This window comes from Myotis daubentonii, chromosome 1, assembly GCF_963259705.1.
Source record: "Myotis daubentonii chromosome 1, mMyoDau2.1, whole genome shotgun sequence".
In the NCBI taxonomy this organism is placed as follows: Eukaryota; Metazoa; Chordata; class Mammalia; order Chiroptera; family Vespertilionidae; genus Myotis; species Myotis daubentonii.
The window spans coordinates 9452139-9461159 of NC_081840.1; positions in this window are offsets into that span (position 1 = coordinate 9452139).

Genomic DNA, 9021 nt, shown 5'->3' on the forward strand with positions numbered 1-9021 from the left:
TATTACTAGGAATGGTGCTCTATTAACCATGATTGCTCTGTTTTGATTAGAGAAAGCACGTTCTCATCTGTTTGAGAGTTGTACACGCTGGGGCATGGGAGCTAACATGGGAATGCAGCTCCCAACGGCCTAGATTAACAACCTTGTTGCCTGTAAGCTGGTCCCTGAGTCATGCAACCCCCAGCCCGAATTGCATGTAACCTGTAAGCACTGTACCTTGCCTACTTTCCCATGGGTGTAATTTCTACTTTCCCATGGAATCTGTGTCTTTCTACCCAAGAGAAGCAGCTGGCTTATGGGGAGAGTAGAGCAGAAGTTTGTGGATGACCTGCTGCTCTCCCATTCTGCCCACATTAATGGAATAAACACCATATATGAGTCAACCCATGTTTCTGCTACATTGGTTCAAGTAGTAACCAGCAGCCTGGACCCATTGGTTGTCTGGTTTCACTTTAAGTAATTTTATACCAGTTATTGGAACTGGATAAGTAATACAAATGCCAATCAGTACTTTTTTTCTTCTAACATACGTCCATAAGGGACAGAACGGAACTTGAAAGAACTAAGCAGAACTAAGCAGAAATGCACCCTCCTCCCTCTTCAAGGACGAAGCAGGGACATACTCTTCTCCCTCTCCTCTATCTTGTCTTGCAAGGCTGGGCCCTCAGCCCAAGCCGCCCCCCCCCCCGAGAGTGACCACAAGAATGCTGGTATTGTCCTAACTCTCCGAACCACCCACCTGAGTGGACCAATGAAGCTCCAGAAATATAGCTACGGTCCTAATAAGGCTACAGTGGAGGATGGCTCCAACCTTCAGAATGTGATGGTCACTTCCTGACCCTTATGCTGTAAAACCCTGACCAATCTCTGTAACTCACGCCACCCCTAAAGCCCACCCCAAATAGCTAGCCCTATATAACCTTTGTTCTCCTGGGACACGCTCTCTCGCCTCACCGCTGCGCCGGATAGAGGCTGGGAGCCAATTCTAGAATTGATCAATAAAGACTCGTTGCTTTTGCATCGGAGGAGGCTCCCTGGTGGTGGATTATTGGGGACCCCGAGCTCTGGGCATAACAGTCCACATATTGCATTTACTTAAAATTTTTAAAATTTCTTTTAAATTAAGAATGAGTTTTTTATTTAACCCAAGTAAAACCATTACTAGTTTAGAAAATAATTAAAACACTCTTAGTGCATTGATTGACAGCCTAAAGGTTTAAATTCTGTTTCGAGGACACCTGCATATTCGTTCTCTAAGTGTCTTTCTTGATTGTGTTAATTTAATACTCCTTGCACAGAAAGTTATGTGCAATATCTTTTTGATAAAATCTTTTCCAGTCCGGCCGGCGTAGCTCAATGATTGAGCGTCAAACTATGAAGTAGGAGGTCGTGGTTCCATACCCTGTCAGGGCACATGTGTGGGTTGGGGGCTCGATTCCCATTATGGGGCATGCAGGAGGCAGCCGATTGATGATTCTCTCATCATTGGTGCTTCTATCTCTCCCTCCATCTCCTTTCCCTTCTGAACTCAATAAAGATATATTTTTAAAAGTAAGTAAATAAAGTACTTTCCAAATATACAACTTTCCTTTCTTCATTTTTCTTATAAACTACACATTAGTGAATGGTCTGTCAAATTGTGTTTTAGGCAGTTGACTGGTGGAGTTCAGGTGTTCTAATGTATGAACTATTCACAGTCAATGGGGAGAAGAATTTCGGAGGTGAGCTCTCTAGGTAAGACTCCACAAAATAAAATGAATGTGTTGTTACCAAATTAGAATTAAGCGGTTAATTTTAATTGATATAGGATGTATATAGTTATACCTTTATGTTTCTTTATGTTTTATATGCCCAGATAGATGTTAAGGTTCATAGGGAGAGTGTCCTAATTTTTGTGTGTTCCAAAGCGGTTAGCATGGGGCATGAGCTGCTGGTAGAGCCATTTAGAATGCAGTCCATGGAGCTGTTTGGGATGGGTGGCATGGAAACAGTGGAATGTTTGGTGCAGAGTCGGTGGGCGTGGAGTCGGTGGGTGAGGAGTCGGTTGTGTGTGGAGTCGGTGGGTGCGGAGTCGGTGTGTGAAGAGTCGGTGGATGTAGAGTCGGTGAACTTAGAGCCGGTGAACTTACAGTCGGTGAACGTAGAGTCAGTGAGCGCAGAGTTGGTGAGTGCAGAGCCTTTTCATGTGTAGGAAGGGACTGTGCCTGCCTCCCCCTCGGGGCTGTTGTGAAGAGTGAATGTGCAAGGACAGAGGGCACCTAGTGCAGGGCCGGGGATGGGCAGAGAGACGGTGCCCAGGTGACTCCAGAGTCTGAGCAAACCCTTCCCGCTGCCAGACTTTGATCAGAACTGAGTCCACTGATGGGAGGTCCACGGCTTCCCTCCTACCAAGAACCTTGGGTTCTGGGCCCTGTGGGGAAAATGAACACGAGATGGAAAAGCAGCAGCTACCGCCCACTCCCAGTCGTTAGAACCCATGAGTGGGGCCAGGCTTGGGAAACTGCCCACCGAGAAAATCGGTCACATCCCGTTATGTGTGTTCCCAGACTGAAGGCACTTGGGGGAGACTCAGCCCCCTAATACACCGAGTGGTTCTGGGAGGCTCCTGGGACAGGAGCAGAGATGAGGGGAAAGAGCTGAACGGCTCCCCCGTGTGTGCTGGGCCCTGGGACAGGAGTAAGTCCAGCAGACTCCTCCCATGAGGGGGCCTTGAGGGCCCACCCATGGCGTCTCACACCCAGATTGTGCCTGACACCCAGAGGCCCATAGTATTGTTTGTTGTGCCTTAGCCCTCATTTCCAGGAAACTGCCAAGAGCTGCCGAGAGCTGTTGGTTTTCCAAGAGGACGTGTGTAAACTGTTCAGATAGGAACTGTGTGTTGAACAAAAGCTCACCCATAGCCATTTATTTCCAGGACCCAGATCAGTGAAGTGACTGTGGAATTGAGAGGCCTGGACTCAGCCCTCTAACCCGGAATAGACTCTTAGCCCCACCCCTTCCTTGTTAAGGAAACAGCTCAGCGAAGTCCCATACCTGTCAGCCGGTGCATTCATCCTATAGACAAGGCTGTACATGTCAGACACTCTCGCACCACGTGTACAACGGATTGGGGCACTTTTAGGTTTCTGTTGTGCCCTTCTCTGACTTTCTGCTACTGGGTTGGGGCTGCTGCCCACGCAGTGACCTGCTGTTGGTGAAGAGTTGCTTGCTAAGCTCAGTGGCTTGAGTGGGCAACACTTAAGATCCTCAAAACAGACAGGGCCTTCCTGGCCAGGGCCAATGCTCCGGTTGCGGGCTCCACGCCCAGGGGCGGCGTGTGGGAGGCAGCTGATCAGTGATTCTCTCTCATCATGTTGTTTCTATCTTTCCCTCTTCCTTCCTCTCTGAGATCAGTCTATATATATATATAAAAGCCAAACGACCAGCTGACTGGCCAGTAGCTATGACACGCACTGACCCCCAGAGGGCAGATGCTCAACACAGGAGCTGCTGAGCTGCTGTCACTTGGCAGTTGCGGTTCTTAGGTGATGCACCCAAAACCCGAGAGGAGGAAGCCCAATTCTGGGGAGTGTCACGCATGAACCACCCTCTAGCAATCTGGGACCCCTCAGGGGATGTCGGAGAGCCGGTTTCAACCCGATCCCCACAGACCAGGCCAAGGGACCCCACCGGTGCATGAATGCGTGCACTCGGCCTCTAGTAAAAATATATTTATGTCCTATAAAATAAAAGCCTAATATGCTAAGTGTCCGGTCATCCCTTCAACCAGTCAAAGCAATATGCTAATGATATGCTAAAGCCGCTCAACTGCTCACAATGACGTGCACTGACCACCAGAGGGAAGACGCTCCAATTGGTAGGTGAGCTTGCTGCCGGGGTCTGGCCGATAGGGACTGGGCGAGATGGGCGGGACACATCCTGGAGCCCTCCCGCCGTCCGTCCCCAGTTGGCCAACCTCACACATCTCTCAACTGCCCTGATCATGCACCAGTGGGGTTCCTCAGTGTGGCCTGTGCCCTCTCGAAATGCAGGACCCCTCAGGGGATATCGGAGAGCCGGTTTCGGCCCAATCCCTCAGGCCAGGTCGAGGGACCCCACTGGTGTACAAATTCGGACCCCAGGCCTCTAATATATCTACACTAATAAAAGACAAACATGCAAATTGACCATACCTTCACTATGGCTTAAGCCATGCCCACCAGCCAATCAGAGTGACTATATGCAAATTAACCCAACCAAGATGGCAGCCGGCAGCCACGGAGCTGGTGCAAGCAGGAGGCTTGGTTACCCCAGTGATAGAGGAAGCCAGGCTTCCCGCCCTCCCTGGCCAGCTTGAGCTCCACTCAAGGCAACACAGTTTCAATTATAGAAGATAAATAAACCCCAGATACCTGCTTTCAGCCAGCCATGGCCACAGAGCTGGAGTGAGCAGGAGGCTTGGGTTGCCCCTGGCGATGGAGGAAGCCAAGCTTCCCGCCCTCCCTGGCTGGCTCTGAGCTCCACTCAAGGTTACAAATTTTCAATTATAGAAGGTAAATAAATCCCAGAAAAAAAAAGAAAAAAAGGAGAGGCTGGGAGCTTCCATCGCCAGAGGCTTGGCCAGCCTGAAACGGCACTCAGCCCCTCACCCAGACTGGCCAGGCACCCCAGTGGGGTACCCCCACCCTAAATGGTGTGTGGCCAGCCTGAAAACAGCCATCAGCTCCTCACCCAGGCTGGCCAAACCTCCATGGGGTGAGGGTTCCCACTGGAGGGGGCTTGACCAGCCTGCAAACAGCCATCAGCCCCTCACCCAGGCTTGCCAGGCATCCCAGCGGGACCCCCACCCTGATCCAGGACACCCTTCATGGCAAACCAGCCAGCCTCCACCCGTGCACCAAGCCGCTATCCTATATAATAAAAGGGTAATGTGCAAATTGACCCTAACAGCAGAACGACTGTGAATGACTGGTCACTATGACACACACTGACCACCAGGGGGCAGATTCTCAATGCAAGAGCTGTCCCCTGGTAGTCAGTGCGCTCCCACAGGGAGAGCTCTGCTCAGCCACAAGCCAGGCTGATGGCTGCCAGCACAGTGGTGGTGGCGGGAGCCTCTCCCGCCTCCTCAGCAGCACTAAGGATGTCTGACTTCAGCTTAGGTCTGCTCCCTGCTGGTAAGTGGACATCCCCTGAGGGCTGCCGGGCTGCCAGAGGGATGTCTGACTGACAGCTTGGGCCCAATCCCCCAGGGAGCGTGCCTAAGCCAGCAGGTCGTTATCTCCTGAGGGGGTCCCAGACTGCGAGAGGGCACAGGCCGGGCTGAGGGACTCCCCCCCACCCCCCCGCCAAGGGCACAAATTTTTGTGCACTGGACCTCTAGTGTGTGAGTGTGTGTGTGTGGGTATGTATGTATGTGTGTGTGTGTGTGTATGCATATATAAAGGATAGGGCCTGACTGCTCTGTTGCTTTTCTCTAATAATGGATGTATGTGAGTGACTGTTGCAAAAAGGGTCTCTACTGGTGTTTAGGATGTGGGTTGAGCTGTGATTTGGGAGTCCCTACGGCCTTTCCAAGACATGTTAAATCTGCTAAGGGCCCGCAGAGCAGCCTGTCATCACATTACTTGCTTTAAAGCCTGCGTTGTACGCCACTTTGTTCAGACACCACTCAGAAACGTCGGGTGTCTTCATCACCTAGGCCACTGGGTCAGCATTTCTTTTAGTGGCTGTAGGTCTTCCATCCGGGCCCTGTGTTGGTGTCACTTCTGTGCAGCTGTGTTTTTGGAAGTGAGCAGGTGCATGGAGGCCCTTCATCCTGGGGGAATGAGGGAGGATGCATGGGGCCTGTCCAGAGGGTGGCATGGGGGCATCCTCACCACTCCCCTCTTCCTGCACTAGGATCGTGGACACATCCCCCAGCAGCTCCTTAAGGAGCTGTTGGGGGACAGCATGGCCCTCGAGGCTGAACAGGTCCAGAGGATGAACCAGCCCGCCCACCTGAGCTGGGAGATGGAGCAGCAGTCAGAAGGTGGGTAGCAGCCCCTGCTGCCTGGGAGCCAGGCTGCTGCGGTTTCTCCCTCATCCAGGGAGCTGAGCCCTTGGCTCTGAATCTCATGTGTCAGCCCATCCTCACCCCCAGTGAATAGGATTTTATTCAAGGGCCATTTGGAACTGTTTCATTGCAATTCTCCCCATGAAGAACATGCAGGGTCTGGCAGCCTTGAAGTCAGGACATGAACTACAAAGTAAGTGTTGCCAGATTTCTCAGCCCCCATGCAGACAGTCCCAGGAGCTTCCAGATGACAGCACGCTGACACCCAGAGGATGCCTTAGATCTGTCCGTGGGGGATTGAAAGCTCTGGATGGCAGGAGCCTTCCCCAGTGGTCACTAACCTGCATTAGAACAGGCCTGGGCTGATTTCCTCCGTCCATGTCATCATCGGGCAGATGGGTGCAGTCTGTCCTCTGTCTCCCTGGGCAGGGCCTGCTAAGTGTCTGCTTCTCAGGGGAACCAGGCCTCTTCTCCTCTCTCTTGTGTTTGCCCCCTCACAGCCCCCAGAGGAGGTGTGGGGTTGGCCAGGGGCAGGCGGTGCACCCGGCAAACAAGTAGCCAGTCTCTGTGCTCAACAACATCACGTGCACCTGAGGGTGCAGGCGAAGGTGCGCTTAGATCTCTGCAGCGCACAGGAGGGCCTTGGGCTGGTTTGGGGGGTGGGGGAGGTGCTGCTTTTCCAATTCTGATCCACATTCCTAAGCATCATGGAGAGGCTGTTGAGAGCAGCTGGATAGTCCTTCTCTTCAAGGGTCCCCATCAGTTCCAAACCTAAAATCAGTTCATTGAACTATGAATCTGTGTGAGGAGTCGGTTCTCTCTGTGGTTTGGAGTCTCAGCACTCCTGGGACCAAGGGTGGGCACAACAGGGATCTCTGCTCTGGGAGCTCAGGTTCATGGGGAGGACACTGCCCCCTGGTGGAACGCAGGAGTGGTGCCGGCTGGCAGGGACCTCTCAGACCTAATGTTTCTGTTAGAGACCAGGGAGGCTGGTGGGTTGGGAAGCCTCCCTGACTCAGGCCCTCTGTGTAGTGTGTGAGCCCTTTCAGGTCAGTGCCCGTGACTACTTCTTGGTGTTCCCACTCCTGCTGCTTAGCTGCAGCTCATGAACAAAGCGTGAATGGACTTTTGCGTGGATAGTGTGGTGGCTTCTTGAGTCAGAAAGGCCTGGCTTCAAGTCTTGGCTCCTCCACCTGTTGGCCAGGTGACCTCTTTTAAACCTCTGTTTTCTTATCTGCAAAACGGGGGTAATGAAGCTGCCTCGCAGGATTGCTATGCGTGTCTCCTGAGAAGAGACGGTGAAGCCTCACGCTGTGCCTGGCCCCCAGGGCACCAACAAAGGATGGCTGTCCTCATCGCCCTTGTTGGATGAAAAGATCCCCATTGCTCTGGTTGTGGGGGTGCTCGTGAGCGCAGCGCCCAGTAGAGAACCATCGCTTGTTTTCCCAATAAACTGTTGTGTCCTCTCAAGAGACTTTGAGGCGCTGGCCTTTAGGGAAGAGGAAATGAGGCTGATCGTCCGCTCCACTGCTGCACTTGGAGATCCTTCACCATCATTTCCCAGGAGCACAGAGCCGGGTGTGAGGCACTGAGAGAGACAGGAGGTGGGTGGGGTGAGTTGCAGGACAGTGGGGACGCATCTAATGCCACAGAACCATACGCTGAAAAATAGTTAAAACGGTGAACCCAGTGTTGTAGATATTTCACCCCAATCTTCTTAACATATATTTTTTTTATTGATTTCAGAGAGAAAGGGAGAGGGAGAGAGAGATAGAAATATCGAAGATGAAAGAGAAGGGTTGATCGGCTGCTTCCTGCGCACCCAATACTACGCATGGAGCCTGTAACCTGGGCATATGTCCTGACCTGGAATTGAACCATGACCTCCTGGTTCATAGGTTGGCACTCTACCACTGAGCCATGCTGACTGGGCTCACCCCAATTTTTAAAACTGTTATTTTTAAAGCGAAATCTGAATGAGCACAGGTTGAGACTTAGTGGAGTTTTTTGGCTGTTAGTGTCATTGGTAGCCTTGGCAGGATGAAGCCCTTGGCGAGTTTCCATGTGTTGACAGCAGGCGTGTTTGTCTGTGGTGTGCGCTGAGCTGGAGGTGGACCACGAAGGTTCATTTGCTCCACTGCTGAGCTGCCTGCTGCTTCGGGTCTTCAGTCTGTTCTGGCTTCTTGGGTCTGTGCTGCTGTCCTTGGTGGGCGATGGGAACGTCCAGCTTCAGGTGCTGCGGTGACAACCGGCGTCCCCTCTAGGTCCTTCCAGCCCCGAGGGGGTGAACAGGAAGCGGGTGGGGTGCAGCCCTAGGAGCAGTGCAGTGTGATAAGGCTCCGGGTGAGGATGTGGCCCTGGAGGGCCTGGTGAGGGAGCACCCTGACCGCTCATACGTTCATTTACCTAAATTCACGCACCTGCTTGTGGCAGGAAGGGGCCGAGAACTCCGGTTCTTCTTGGGTCCGTGCTCCCTTTTCTGTTCTGCATTCAAGCTGTTTAAAAGCAAAGGAGGAAATCTGCCTTCGTCTGTCTTTACCTTATGTTGATCTCGCTTAGACTTTCTCAAGCAATTTAAATATACTGTCTCATTCTTTTTTCAATGCAATTGTGAAAACACAAAATGAAATCTCTGTCCAAAGGCCCTGTCCAGGGATGGTAAGTACTGGACATACTTGCCGCAGAGCCTCTACCACCTGCGGACACACTGGTCAATTTTCACCCCACACACACACCCTCAGCTGAGCCACCCAGACCCACACCACTCTGAGGACTGGCACAGAAAACGCCATCTCTTTGCCATCTCTGTTAGTCTCTGAAATCCCTGACTTGGTGGCCAGGTTTAGAACTTGGTAAAAAGTGGTTCCATCAGTTCTACTATCTTGAGGTTTTTCCATTGGCCTCTCCACCGTCACCTTCTTTCTTCTTAGCTCTGGGTTGCTTCCCTACCAGGCACCAGCTGAGGCAGCAGAGGGGCCGTCACCCCC